Consider the following 16338-nt stretch of genomic DNA (forward strand, 5'->3'; position numbering starts at 1 on the left):
ATCTAACTTTTGTTGACATATTATAAGAATGTCTAATCTGTAATTTGATGCATTTTGGAGATTTTTCCATCTTTCCTTGTCTTCTTTATGCACATTAATACAATTTTTTACCTGGGGTGCCCAACCTTTTGATCCCCACTGTACTTAACGAAAATTTGAAATGGTAACCATGGTGACTGACAATGGGAAGAACATCTTGTCTGCACTGCGACAAGGAAGGCTGTGCACACCTGGTCAATCTGGTTGTCAAGCAGTTCCTGAAGTGTTGCCCCCATTTGCAAGACATCCTAACAATGGGAAGGAAACTTTGCATGCACTTCAGCCACTCATACACCTCAACACACACCCTCCTTGAGCTGCAGCGTCAGAATGGCATCCCCCCATCATAGTCTGATTTACGATGTTGCCACACGTTGGAATTCAACACTCCATATGTTGGACCGACTGATGAATATTGAAAAGCCATCACCGATTTCTTGATGATCCAAGCGAATAGGAGAAGTCCCCTGTGTAACTTCAATGTCAACCAGTGGCAGCTCATACATGACACCTGCCGTTTGCTCAGGCCCTTTGACGAAGCCACATTTTTTATTACTTCACATTCCACTGCTTCATTTCCTACAACAAGTGTTGGAAACGAGGGGTGGTCAAGGCACTGGAGATGTGGCGCCTTCATCTCACGTCCACATGAGCCCTGTGGGGGCTGAACTTAAGGAGGAGGAGGGGGAGGGGCAGAGTGGAGCACAGTTTAGGTTCCGTGAAAAGGGCGATTTTTCTAGTCATCTGACAGGAGAGAAGGAGCAGGAGCAGCCAGAGGAGCTAGAGGGTTATAAAGAAGTAGAGACAGAGGACATCGTGGCAGTATGCAGTGGAGATGGAGGCAGGGAGTCCCTCCGAGTCACTTGCACAAATGGCACGATGCATGCTCACTTGCTTGCCTAGTGACCACGGAATTTTCACCATTCGGCAGCGAGAGGACTTCTAGCCCTCCACCTTATTGGACTCTCGCTTCCTGCACAAAATGGGGGCCTTTTTTACACCCACTGAGAGGGAGGACAAACTAACCTACTACAGATACATCTTATGTAGTCAGTTGGCCGATGCCTATCGCCGCCATCGTCCATCCTCTCACAGGTCTGATTCGGGGGGCCCTCTGTGCTCCCCTTCCACTTGCATGGCGGCAGGGTAGGGGAGGGGACTGAGTCTACAGTCACTGATGAGTACCTTTCTTCACCCGCTTAGTGAAGCAACTCATCAGCAGCAGATAGACCCTGAGTAGGACCTGAACCAGCAGGTGGTGGCTTACCTTGATATGCCCATGCCAAAACACCTTAAATATCCGCTGGACTTCTGGGCAGCCAAACTTGATTTGTGGCCGCAACTAGCAGAGTTTGCCCTGGAAAAGCCATCCTGCACGGCCAGCAGTGTGCCATCAGAGCGGCTGTTTAGTGTGGCAGGGGTCATAGTAACCCCAAGGAGAACTCGTCTGTCCATGAAAAATGTGGAGAGACTGACCTTTGTGAAGATGAATCAGGCATGGATCAGCCAGGATTTCCTCCCACCAATGCCTGATGCATCAGAGTAGATTGAAATGGTGCCACGCCAACACTTCACAAATATGGATAGTGTAAAACAGATTTAAGGTGCTGCCCCCCATTTACAAACATTCTTCCGCACCAGACTTTTTTTCACCCACCTTCGTCACTGGGTACTGGCATTGCCACCCACTGTACCACTCTGTCACCGGGTCACTTTCAGGACTCCTGATGCTGCTGCTGCGACCTCCAGGGTGTCTCATTCTGCTATCATATGTTCTCCTCATGCTGCCGCCACCTCCAGGCTGTGTCAATCAGCCCCCATATGTTCTCTTCATGCTGCCTCCAACTCCAGGCTGTGTCATTCAGCCACTGTGTGGTCTCCTTATGCTGCTGCCACCTCCAGGCTGGGTCATTTAGCCACTATGTGGTCTCCTTATGCTGCAGCCAACTCCAGGCTGTGTCATTCAGCCACAATATGTTCTCTTCAGGCTGCCGCTGCCGCCACCTCCACGCTGTGTCATTCAGCCACTATATGTTTTCCTCATGCTGCCGCTACCTCCATGCTGTGTCATTCAGCCACTATGTGGTCTCCTCATTCTGCCGCCAAATCCAGGCTGTGTCATTCAGCCACTATGAGGTCTACTCAATCTGCTGCCAACTCTAGGCTGTGTCATTCAGCCACTATATGTTCTCCTCATGCTGCTGGGACATTACCTAAACATTTTAATGATATCACTAGCTACCATAAATCTTCAATATAAATTTGAAAATTCATGTTTTAATCTAAGGGATTGTGAGACCCTATGGTCTCCTCATGCTGCCGCCAACTCCAGGCTGTGTCATTCAGCCACTATATTGCCTCCTCATGCTGCTGGGACATTACCTAAACATTTTTATTGTAGCACTAGCTACTATAAATCTTCAATTTAAATTTGAAAATTCATCTTTTTTCTTAGGGATTGTGAGGCCCTATGGTCTTCTCATGCCTCCGCCAACCCCAGGCTGTGTCTTTCAGCCACTATATGGACTCCCCTACTGCTGCCAATTCTAGGCTGTGTCATTCTGCCGGATTATGGTTTCCTCATGATGCTGCCACCTCTAGGCTATGTCATTGTGCCACCATGTGACATGTGACACCTTGTTGGATGTGATATTTTGTAACCACACATTTTATTATTAAATGTTAAATTTCAATTCCAATTTAAATTTAAAAAAATTGATAGAGCAATCACAATGAACCATAACTGAATAAATTAAACATTTGCACTTTTACAGTTCCGGGGACGCTTAGAGGCAGTGGCTGTAACAGGTGGTATCTCACCTGGCAGATGACGAGATACAAGTACAAGCTTTTTCACTGCAGCCACTTCTAGCTTTAAGCACCCACTTATCCAATGGCACAGAAGCTGAATGTGCTCCTGTCCAAGTTGCTGGCACTGCAGTCCCTCCCTTTTCAAGTGGACACTCAGAGTATGGGGGTGCACTTAGGGGCAGGGGCTGGAACAGGTGGTACAGTAGCTCACCTCGCTGTAGACCGCCAGCTCAATACTCACCAGAATGGGTAATCAAAAAATTAAAATAAATTCATGAATTAAATGAAATAAAAATTACATAAAAAACCTGCCACATCCAGATGCTCTACAGCAGTGATTCTATTAGCGATGCCTGTAATTTGCATGTCATACTGAATAACAGTATTATTTCACTAACAAAGCACACTCTCTGTGCGTGTTAGTACAAGGCAAAGTGTTCTACACCCCCTATTGAGCCTTTCTGTAGGCCAAAAATAGCAGTTTTTAATAGCGATTCACCGCAATTACATTCGGACCGAACCAAATTTTTTGGGAAAATTAGAATGTATCATTCCATATATAATGTCCATTGTTTATGGATATAGTAATTAGAACTGACTAACTCAACATATAAATACTCTAGTCAATATGAGGATATTGATCCCTTGTCCCATTGCTGGTATAAATCATAGATATATCAGGGAGAGTGGGAGTTTTAGTCTCCCCCTTTCCTGACTTCATTTTGGAATCATGTATGTATATGTGTTAATCAAAAATGAAACTGAAACCAAAATTTGTAAATAAACAGTTTATTCAATAATCAAACCTATGTTAGTGATATGGTACTTTCTTGCTCTTTTGCTAAGTTCCTGCGCACCTATCACTGCGCATCTGTCTCTCCTCTGGTCTAAGTGTTCGCACACAAAATGCCGCGCGCAGCCGGAAATACGCGAGCGCCTGGAATATGACGGAGCATGCGCACATAGAATCATCACGGAATTAGCAATTCATTCACATCGAGCAGGGTTCCTGCGCGGAACGTGACAACCAGACATGACAGCGATTTATTGGCTATCCAAAACTGCCAGTCAAGAGACTGAGGCAATTTAATTATTTAGCTGTCAATCACGGGATCTGGCCCTGGATTCGCAGGTTGTAAATCTCTCTATTGATAGGCTGACCTCTTTGGCCATTTTTATTGTCCAATAGGTGTATCAATAATGGTGGGGTTAACTCCATTGGAGGTTATTCTCAATACAGCTTCCTGCGACCTCATGAAGGGAGGTAATGAGAACCCCTGGCACGGCTTTTTCCTCTTAGTGCCCATTTGCCTGTTGACAATGCTACTTCGGTAGTGAAACATGTTGAGGGGGGCCTTATAAGTTTTTAAACACAGACGCCTTGTCCTGAATGCTCAATTGTGCAGGTGTTACTGCAGGTCCCTTGCACTGTCTGATGTGCTCACACAATTAGACCGGTTGGTCAGGATACTATTTTCACATCAGGACAATGTTGCAGATGATAATTTTAAACTTTAAACAATTTTCTTATTTTATAACAATTCCTCCTATTTCTTGTTAGATAGACTTTTTATTGTGAAAAGGTTCTGTATAGACTATCACTCAATAGCAAAAATCCGCACAAAGACCTACATGCAGCTCTATGTCTTCTCAAATGTTTTTTTTTGCCAACATGAGAGTACAAGGTTAAAAAGTCACACTTCAGAAGTTGCTATGTAATTTCTAAGTGCATACACTTATGTTTATGATTATTACCATTAAAATACAAATCCTTTTACAGTTTCAAATACACATCACAACTAGGACTTTACTGTAACATCTCAACCCTGTGAAAAAAAATGTCCTAGATGCACAGCATGAATTTAAATGCAGTGTGTATTTTACAAGTATATTTCCATCCTTAACAGGAAGACTGATTTGTAGGGCATTGAATAGAATACCAGCATGATTTATACAGTGTAATATTTTAGACTGAATAAAGCTTATACCAGGTGAGCCATTCTCTCTCATGTTTTAAATGCTTTCTAATGTTAATTCAAGTTATTTACTCCATGTTGAGAGACTAGAAGCGCAATTTACACTGTATTTAAAAAATATATATAGCTAAATACATTTATGTAATAGGTAAAAGGCCTATACTTTTTGTAATATGTTAATTTGATGTCATAATTTCACTTACCCCATGAGTCAATCATAAATGTAAAAGTAAAGAATAAAAGCATGTTAACTTCTTAATATGTTTCACTATTTTATTCCCCTTATGGAACATAGTAAAATGAACACTAGGCAAGCAGCTGAAAGACCTCTTCTTCAGAGACTCACCTTTTTCCGCATAGATGATGTCTTTTCTACAGTCCAGTGTCACATGTCCTATCTTCTTTTAAAGCATTTGCAAACACTTTTTTTTATATAATGTAGATTATAACATATGTATATTTGTTATATACATTTGTTAATATATACATTGTATATTATTGGGTGAAAAAATTTTGTGCTCAAAACTCTCTTTTTATGGACTATGGGGGAGATTTATCAAAACCTGTGCAAAGGAAAAGTTGACTAGTTTCCCTTTTTAAAAAGGCCTCTGCAAAATTAAAAAAGCAATCTGATTGGTTGCTATGGGCAACTGGTCAACTTTCCCTCTGCACTGGTTTTAATAATTCTCCCCCTATGAACTGCCGCTCTGCATAGATAGATAGATAGATAATATTCCAGAAGAACAGCACAGCCCATATATATTCAATAGGCGCATGTGGTGCACGCAGGTATACAAATCCAGATTATGGACTCCAACTTCAGACAGCAAAAAGTAGATTCCTACAGCACACGTATTGAGGTGAAAAAACATTGGTGTTTAAGTGGCTCACAGCAAGCAACATTTCGACCAGTTTGCCTGGTCTTTCTCAAGCATAGTACAATCAGTGAATCACACACAATATATATGGGTACTCATTAAGTACCAAAGTGCATTAATTAAGATTACATTAGAAAAATCGCTGCCAGTGTAACTGTAGTTCAGCTCAAAAAAGTCCTCATTACCATAAAACACTCACGGTCTTTAAAACATGCATGCTTGAGCCCAAAAACCTAATTCTATCACCCCAGTGAAATTTTCGCTTATAAAATGAAAGAAAAAATATAATCTAGAAATGAACCAAACATTTTTCATTTAAAATAAAATAAATGAAAAATATAATTGTAAATAAAAAAATTAGAAGACAAAATAAAAAATAAAATAAAGCATAATGGGATTATATTCTGTAACTGACATGTTATATCATACAAAACATTTTTTATTATTAGAACGTTACACATACAAAATAAAACGGTGAGTGACATCCATGTTTCCACTTCTCTCTGAAACGAAAAAAAAGGGAGAAAAAAATAATGTTAATGAAAGTGAAATTGACTGTACAATAAATCACAACAGTAATGTCCAAGAAATCAGACCTGTGTTCAAAGGGCTTACCTATTCACTACCCTGTGGGGTGTCTTGAACTCAACATTCATACTGTGTGGTTTGAGTGAGTTAAGGGCATATATCTATTTTAATTCACAACTTTTTAATACTGATTGTCTGTCGCAACCACACTTGAGAGGTGGCACATGATCCACAATCATAAATTTCAAGTCTTTTTCACTATGTCCCATTTCAGCAAAATGTTTAGGTACCAATAAGCCTGTCTTTTTCTTTCGTATAGCATATTGATGTTGGTTAAGTCTTGTCTTGAGGTCCCATGTGGTCTCCCCCACAAAGAGAAGACCACATAGGCACCACAAGACATATACAACAAAGGAAGTGTTACAAGTCTGGTAAAACCTGATTGGATAAGTCATCTTGGTCTTAGGAAGAACAAAAGAATTACCGTTACACATTAGAGAACAGGTTATGCAATTCCTGCAGGGGAAGCTGCCCTTGTTCACGATTGTAAGGTATTTCTGTGTGTTTATACTTCTGGTGGAAATGTCTGCTTTAACGAGTCTGTTCTTTAAATTAGTAGCCAACCTGTATGACATCAGAGAAAAATCACAGAATTCAGGAACATCATAATTGTCTTTAACTATATGCCAGTATTTATGTATTGCACTACATAATATTTTAGTTGAAGAGTCATTATATGTATTAACAAATGGGACTCGTGTCATGTCCGTTTTCTTACTTGATGTGATTTGACGTATGTCTCGTGTCGTCACTCTGTCTTTCTGTAGTTGTATAACCCCTTTGTATGAAATTAAAAGTACTTTTGTTAAGTGCCAATTCCAGTTTATCATCGGTGTCAGTGATTCTCTACGCTCTCAACATTTGACTTAAGGGTAATGACCTGATCATAGGACGAGGATGGCAACTATCATACCTCATCAGCATATTGCAATCCATTTTCTTAGTAAATAAATCAGTCGTGAATCTTCCATTGTCAATAGAAACCATAACATCAAGAAAATTAATGGAATCTGTGGAGTAGGTAAGAGTAAAGAAAATGTCAGGATCAATACTGTCTAGGAATTTCTGAAACTCATGCAATTCGGTCACATCTCGTGCCAAGATGAGGAAGATGTCGTCTATGTACTGCCTCCACCCCAGGACTTTCCTGAAGTGGTGCGATACGTAGATATACATCTCCTCAAGGTGCGCCATAAAAATGTTTGCATAAGTTGGTGCTACATTACTTCCCATCGCGGTGCCCCCCTTTTGTAGAAAGATCTGATCATTAAATAGAAAATAGGTATTTTCAAGTACCACTCTTAGTAGGGAAGCAATGTAATCAATTTGTTCCTGGGAAAAATCTGCATCATTGAGACATTTCTTAACTGCCTCTACACTCCCATTATGTAGTATGGAGGTGTAGAGGCTCACAACATCAAAGGAGGCAATGAACACATCTTTGGGGACAACAACTTGTGATATTTTGTTAAGGAAATCTGAAGTATCCCTAATATATGACCTACTCTTCATTGTGAAAGGTCTTAACAATTTGTCAAGAATAATAGAAATTCTAGATGTAATAAAATTCCTCCCCAAGACTATGGGTCGTCCCGGGGGGTCCACCAGACTCTTGTGGACTTTAGGTAATAAAGTAAAGGTGTCATCGGGACTAATACTATCAAAAATGTTTGGGTTTCCTCATCAATTAGGTCCCTGTTGAATCCTGGCTCTACCAGTGTATAAATCTTCTTCTAAATAGTGCACCTTGGGTCATGTGACAACCGCTCGTACACAGATTCATCATCCAATTTCCTTTCGGCTTCCTTAATGTATTGCACTCGGTCCACGATCGCTACCCCCTTGTCAGCAGGGTTAATCATGCGTTTGCGGTCATGGACAAGAGACTCAAAAGCATCCAGTTCTGAGCAAGTCATATTAGGGTGTGTAAGGCGACTGCTCATACTCGGAATTTTATCTCATTCCTTTCTGACACAGTCAGCAAAATGTGTCAATGATCTTGGACATTCTAGATGCACTAAACTACATGAGTTGGGCCTTAAAAATTTGAGTGACTTCCATCAAGTTTTAACACACATAACACTGACACTTTTGCTGGCTGTGTCAGAATGGAATGGGATAAAATTAAGAGTATGAGCAGTCGCCTTACAAACCCTAATATGACTCGCTCAGAACTGGATGCTCTTGAGTCTCTTGTCCATGTCCGTGATTAAACCTGCCAACAAGGGGTTAGCGATCGTGGTCATGGACAGAGCTCAATACAATAAGGAAGCCAAAAGGCAATTGGATGATGAATCTGTGTACCAACGATTGTCACCTGACCCAAGGGGCACTATTGAGAAGAAGATTCATACACTGGTAGAGACAGGATTCAACAGGGACCTGATTGATGAGGAAACCAAGAAATGTTTGATAGTATTAGTCCCGGTGACACCTTTACTTTATTTATAACCTAAAGTCCACAAGAGTCTGGTGGACCCCCGGGACCCCATAATCTTGGGGAGGAAGTCTATTACATCTAGAATTTCTATTTTTCTTGATGCAAATCAAAAAATGTTGCAGTATCTTGTAATACCTTCTTTATTGGACTAACAGAATTTTGTAGAGACAAGCTTTCGGGATTCCTCCCTTTATCAAGTCCAAAGCAAATCTAAGCTCACTAGCAGAAGACACAGGTTACATCTCACAAATATGCAGGGGTTAAGACAATAGATGTGGAGAATTCACACAAAGATGGGCCATAAATTGTCCTGCTATAGGAACAAGACTAAATAGATAAGGATGAGAAAAAGGGGGAGGAAAGGGGGAGCAGGGGAGAGACTGATAATTAAGCAGGACAAAGTGAGATGCAAAAGAGAATCCAGTACAGCTGCAGGTTATAAGAAATTTTGATAATGAGATAAGAAGCTCAAATCCACATTGAGTCCCCTGTTTCATTAACTAACATTAGGGGACTATACTCCTGCACATCCCCAAATGTGGTCTAGATGATACAATGCACCAAGTGTGACATGGGATGCTACATTGGTGAAACCAGCCGGAAACTCAATGAAAGGATGAATCTACACAGACATTCCATCAACCGCCATAAAGAAAATGACTACTGCACCCCAGGTGGACATCATTTTACCCAAACAGGCCACTCCATACATGACCTTACAATCAGGATACTGAGAGGAAATTTCAAAAACACATAAGAGAGAAAGACAGTTGAAGCCAAAATGATACTGTTTTTTTGACTCGAAAAACAGGGGACTAAATGTGGATTTGAGCTTCTTATCTCATTATCAAAATTTCTTATAACCTGTAGCTGTACAGGATTCTCTTTTCCATCTCACTTTGTCCTGCTTAATTATCAGTTTTCCCCTCCTCCCCCTCCCTCCCCCTTATTCTCATCCTTATCTATTTAGTCTTGTTCCTATAGCAGGACAATTTATGGCCCATCTTAGTGTTAATTCTCCACATCTATTGTCTTAACCCCTGCATATTTGTGAGATGTAACATGTGTCTTCTGCTTGTGAGCATAGATTTGCTTTGGACTTGATAAAGGGAGGAATCCCGAAAGCTTGTCTCTACAAAATGCTGTTAGTCCAATAAAAAAGGTATTACATTTTTTGATTTGCATCTGCATTACTGGACTAATACGGCTACTCAAATTTACTATTTTTCTTGACAAATTGTTATAACCTTTCCCCATGAAGAGTAGGTCATATACTAGGGATACTTCAGACTTCCTCAACAAAATATCACAAGTTGTTGTCCCCAAAGATGTGTTGATTGCCTCCTTTGATGTTGTGAGCCTCTACACCACCATACAACATAATGGGACTATAGAGGCAGTAAAGAAATGTCTCAATGATGCAGATTCTGCCCTGGAACAAATTGATTTAATTGCTTCCCTACTAAGAGTGGTGCTTGAAAATACCTATTTTCTATTTAATGATCAATTCTTTTTACATAAGAGGGGCACCACAATGGGAAGTAATGTAGCTCCAACTTATGCAAACATTTTAATGGTGCACCTTGAGGAAATGTATATCTATGTATTGCACCACTTCAGGAAAGTCCTGGGGTAGTTGCGGTACATAGACGACATCTTCCTCATCTTGGCAGGAGATGTGACAGAATTGCATGAGTTTCATACATTTGTAGACTGTATTGATCCTGACATTTTCTTTACTCTTACCTACTCCACAGATTCCATAAATTTTGTTGATCTTATGGTTTCTAATGACGATGGAAAATTCACGACTGATTTATTTACTAAGAAAACGAATTGCAATATGCTGTTGAGATATGATAGTTGCCATCCTCATTCTATGATCAGGTCATTACCCTTTAGTCAAATTTTGAGAGCGTAGAGAATCACTGACACCGATGACAAACTGGAATTGGCACTTAACAAAATGACTTAATTTCAGACAAAGGGTTACCCGAATGACCTTATACAAGGACTGAAAGACAGAGTGACGATACAAGACAGACGTCAAATCACATCAAGTAAGAAAACAGACATGACACGAGTCCCATTTTTACTATATATAATGACTCTTCAACTAAAATATGTAGTACAATACATAAATACTGGCACATAGAAAAAGACAATTATGATGTTCCTGAATTCGGTGATTTTCCTCTGATGTCATACAGGTGGGCTACTAATTTAAAGGACAGACTCGTTAAAGCAAGCATTTCCACAAGAAGTATGAACATGCAGAAATACCTTACAACGGTGAACAAGGGCAGCTTCCCCTGCAGGAGTTGCATAAACAGTTTTCTAATGTGTAAAGGTTATTCTTTCGTTCATCCTAAGACAAAGATGACTTATCCAATCAGGTTTTACCTGACTTGTAACACTTCCTTTGTTGTTTATGTCTTGTGGTGCCCATGTGGTCTCCTCTATGTGGGGGAGACCACATGGGACCTCAAGACAAGACTTAACCAACATCGATATACTATACGAAAGAAAAAAGACAGGCTTACCGGTACCTAAACACCACTCTTAAGTGTGGTGGCGACAGACAAGCAGTATTAAAAAGTTGTGAATTAAAATGGATATATACTCTTAACCCACTCAAACCAATGGTATGTATGTGGAGTGCAGGGTAGAGAATAGGTAAGCCCTTTGAACACAGGTCTGATTTCTTGGACATCATTGTTGTGATTTATTTTTACAGTCGATTTCACTTTCATTAATGCAATTTTTTTCTCTCTTTTTTTCGTTTCAAGGGAAGTGGAAACATGGATGTAACTCACCGTATTAATTTGTATGTGTTATGTTCTAATAATAAAAAAATGTTTGGTATGATATAACATGTTTTCATCTTTTGGGTGGAGACACAACCTGGCAGTCAGTTACAGAATATAATCCCATTATGCTTTATTTTATTTTAAATTAAATTTTTCTTCTCATTTTTTATTTATGGTACTATTTTTTTCATTAATTTTTTCTTTATTTATTTTCTATTTTTCTCATTCATTTTATATGCAAAAATTCCACTGGGGCAATATAATTAGTTTTTTTTTAGCTCAGGCATGCATGGGTTAAAGACCGTGAGGGTTTTATGGTCATGAGGACTTTTTTGAGCTGAACTACACAGCGATTTGCTTTCAGAGTCTGGTTCGTGGTCTTCTAGTCAGACCTGTGCGCAGCAATGTGGTGTACCTGTGTGACTTCCTCTTACCTGCTTGCTATATGTGATTATAATTGAACGAAGGTAGAGCCCTCCCTTCTTCTTACCCCTAATAATAGTGGACCGGACAATCCTTTGTCCTGTGCTTACAGGACTAGTCGTTATTCTTTGAGTGCAGATGCCCATACTGGAGATGTCATAATAGCCAGTAACTAAGATGGCCGTGCTGATGCTACTATTGAGAGTGTGCAGGTCAAGAAGTGAGCACCATAGGGATGCTGATACGTCCGTTTGATTGGCTGACTGCTGTGTTATGTTTCGGCCCTTGGTTTGAGAACGGGGCTGCACATGCTCAGTGGTGTTAGGCCACGCTGGTGTTCGCCATGGAGTTCATAGAATGACACTTGACTAATGCTGGTGAGTAATATCTCCATGCCCTTTATGAATTATGTTAATGTGTACATTCTTGAGCCATTAACTTCAATATGGTTTTAAATATGCACAGGCCACTTTATATAACACTGATTATGCACTTTATTGGAAGACTATGATATGGTATAGCACTTTATGTACACAGGATACACTTTTTACACATGTATGAGTTTTTATTATTATGATGTAATTATTATGAATAATTACTGCACTTTGGTACTTAATGAGTACCCCTATATTATGTGTGTGATTCACTGATTGTACTATGCTTGAGAAAGACCAGGGGAGCTGGTTGAAACGTAGCTTGCTGTGAGACACTTTTTTATGAAAACATCAAAGTTTTTTCACCTTAATAAGTGTGCTGTGAGAATCTACCGTATATACTCGAGTATAAGCCGACCCGAATATAAGCCGAGGCACCTAATTTCACCCCTAAAACCCAGAAAAAGTTATGGACTTGACGATAAGCCTAGGGTGGGAAATACATCATCCCCCCATGTCATCATCAACCCCCAGTCATCATCACCGCCTGTCAATCCCTTCTCAGTGGTCTTCAACCTGCGGACCTCCAGATGTTGCAAAACTACAACTCCCAGCATGCCCGGACAGCCATCGGCTGTCCGGGCATGCTGGGAGTTGTAGTTTTGCAACATCTGGAGGTCCGCGGGTTGAAGACCACTGAGAAGGGATTGACAGGCGGAGATGGACGGCCGGGACCATCCCCTCACAGCTAAAGCCAGAAACGTTTTTTTTTTGTTCACTCGAGTATAAGCCGAGGGGGGTGTTTTCAGCACGAAAAATCTTGCTGTAAAACTAGGCTTATACTCGAGTATATACGGTACTTTTTGCTAGATAGATAGATAGATAGATAGATAGATCCAAGAAAAAAAACAAAAACAAAAAAAAAACAAGGTAACTTCTGCACTCAGGAGTAATGAAAATAGAAGTGTAGCTTTATTCCATCCCAAATAAAGTGCAACATTTCAACCGCCCATGTGGCCTTTTTCAAACATGGGCGGCTGAAACGTTGCACTTTATTTGGAATGGAATAAAGCTACACTTCTATTTTCCTTACTCCTGAGTGCTGCAGTAACTTTTTTTGGATATATTCGCATGGGCTCCAGACCAGAGCTTTCTCTTGCTGTTTGTACCCCCGTCTATGTTATCCTGATGTGCTGCTCTCCCTGGTTGATAGATAGATAGATCCCTTCTTCCCAAACATAATTTTATTCACCTTTATATTGCCATTGTCGAGTTGCACATGTGAAAATAAAGGTTTGTTTAAAAGTGTTACATATTTTATGCGCTTTCAGCTTGTCTGATATTGTTGACGTTCCCCTATTATACTACCTAAAGTTTTGTTCTACTTATACCAGCTGCACAATCCATCAAGTGTAGTGTGAGAAATGAAAAATGTCTGAAGACAAACATTTAGGTGTGAAGAATTTTAGCTGAGCTTACAAGTTATCATCTGCATCCGTATGGCACACAGTAAGAAGTTTTAAATAACCTAATTTGCATTCACATCGTGTTCTAGAAATGGTGCTTCCTTTGTAGCTTTCTTTGGCAGTAAAAAGCAGCATGTGTTAGAGGTTGTAAAATGTAAACTGTTTGGTTGTTTTAATGTACATATATATATATATATATATATATATATATATATATATATATATACACACACACAGAGTGGCCCTCATTTACTAACATGATTCCGACTCTTTTGGTCAGGTTTTCCGCCTAAATTCTGTCGCATGGAACGTGCGACAGAATGTGCGACAGTGAAGACCTGACAGAATCTTAAAGGGGTACTCCGGTGCTTAGACATCTCATCCCCTATCGAAAGGATAGGGGATAAGATGCCTGATCGCGGGAGTCCCGCCGCTGGGGCCCCGTGTGATCTTGCATGCGGCACACCCTGTTTGCAATCAGTCCCCGGAGCGCGTTCACTCCGGGACTGATTACCGGCGACTACAGGGCGGGCGGCGTGGGACGTCACGCCCCTGCCCCGTGTGATGTCACGCTCCGCCCCTCAATGCAAGCCTACGGGAGGGGGCGTGATAGCTGTCACGCCCCCTCCTGTAGGCTTGCATTGAGGGGCGGAGCGTGACATCACACGGGGGCGGGGGGCGTGACGTCACACGCTGCCCGCCCTGTAGTCACCGGTAATCAGTCCAGGAGCGAACACGCTCCGGGGACTGATTACAAATGGGGTGTCGCGTGCAAGATCACGGGGGTCTCACAATTTTATTTTTAAGCAAGGTTTTAGCTTTATTAACACACTTTTTATGAGTCTTTTCAACACTTTTTTTCCCTATGGTTTCAGTAATGATGGTGGTTAAAAAAAAAAAAATATATATATATATATATACTCATTTAATACATCAATCTATATGTGTCTCCCTCCTTCCTCAGGTCCGAGTTACAGTGTGTGGATACAGTACTTTATATATACATATTTCCATTAATACATTAACCCATTAAACATTTGAAGTTTGCCGGGTCTGAATGCCATTGGAGGCTGAGTATGACGTCAGCCTCCAGGGTCTATTGGTGATGTATAGGAATGAATGCGCTAGATCTATAACATTGTGATTTTGTGATTGTGATTGTTATTTCAATTTGAATTTCAATTTGAATTTGAATTTCAATTTCAATTTCAATTTCAATTTCAATGGGCACCTTGTGGTCTATGGAGATCTTGTGGCAAACGAGGTAGAAAGGTAAACAGCAGGGTCCTGGTAGCAATGTGGATGGAAGACCTTGGTGTGGGTTCAATTCCCGGGTTGATATACAGTGTTGGGATTATCCTTTAATTAGGATAGACATATATCGGTCAATTGATAGTTAAGAAAGTGTTTGAACCGTGGGAACTAGGTCAATTGGATACCATAAATGGGCAACTAGGTTAATTGAAACAGTAGGTAATGTGTGGTATCCAATTGACTGAGTTCCCGTGGTTCAAAAAATCATGTCTATTCTAATTAAAGTATAATCCTATCACTGTATATGAACCCAGAAATTGAACCCACATCAGGGCCCTGCTGTTTAGCTTTCTACTACGTTTGCCACAAAATCTCCATAGACCATAATGAGCCCATTGATTTCAATGGGCAAAAAAATCACAATGTTATAGATCTAGCTCATTCATTCCTTTACACCACCAATAGACCCTGGAGGCTGACGTCATACTCAGCCTCCAATGATATTCAGACCCAGCAAACTTCAAATGGCTAATGTATTCATGGAAATATGTATATATAAAGTACTGCATCCACACACTTTAACTCGGACCTGAGGAAGGAGGGAGCCCTCAGAAACGTATAGTCCTACCATGTGTTGCCACTCTTTATGATTTTCAATAAAAAGCAATTACAAATCTATACCCGACTCCTGCGTCACCCCACCGGTATAGCGCTCCAGTGCCGAAGTCGGATATTCACTGGAAGGTCAAGGAAACCCCTGCTGGGATTCCCACCTCCCACATCTCTACTTCTGTATAAGAAACCCTGCAACAGAAATAAACCTGCCTGTGACAGAATTTACAGTACGACAGAAAACCCTGCTTCAGAAATTACCGTGCGACAGAACCATGCGACAGAAATTATTGTGCAACAGAATTTTTCCCTGCGACAAAAAATATTGGGAAAAGTGCATCAGATTAGTAAATAACAAGTGAAAAAAAGGTTGAAAACACAAAAAAGAAACACAAACCGACACTCCACTTTTAGTAAATGAGAGCCAGTATCTCACATAAGTGAGTACACCCCTCACATTTTTGTAAATATTTTGTTATTTCTTTTCATGTGACAACATTGAAGAAATTACACTCTGCTACAATTTAAAGTAGTTAGTTAACAACCTGTATATCGGTGTTTAATGTTGTGTCACCTCAAACTAACTCAACACATAGGCAACAAAATCAAAACAAAAAGTGAAAATGTCCAAATTGGGCCCAATTACCCATTTTCACTCCTCGGTGTC

This window comes from Hyla sarda, chromosome 1, assembly GCF_029499605.1.
Source record: "Hyla sarda isolate aHylSar1 chromosome 1, aHylSar1.hap1, whole genome shotgun sequence".
Classification (NCBI taxonomy): domain Eukaryota; kingdom Metazoa; phylum Chordata; class Amphibia; order Anura; family Hylidae; genus Hyla; species Hyla sarda.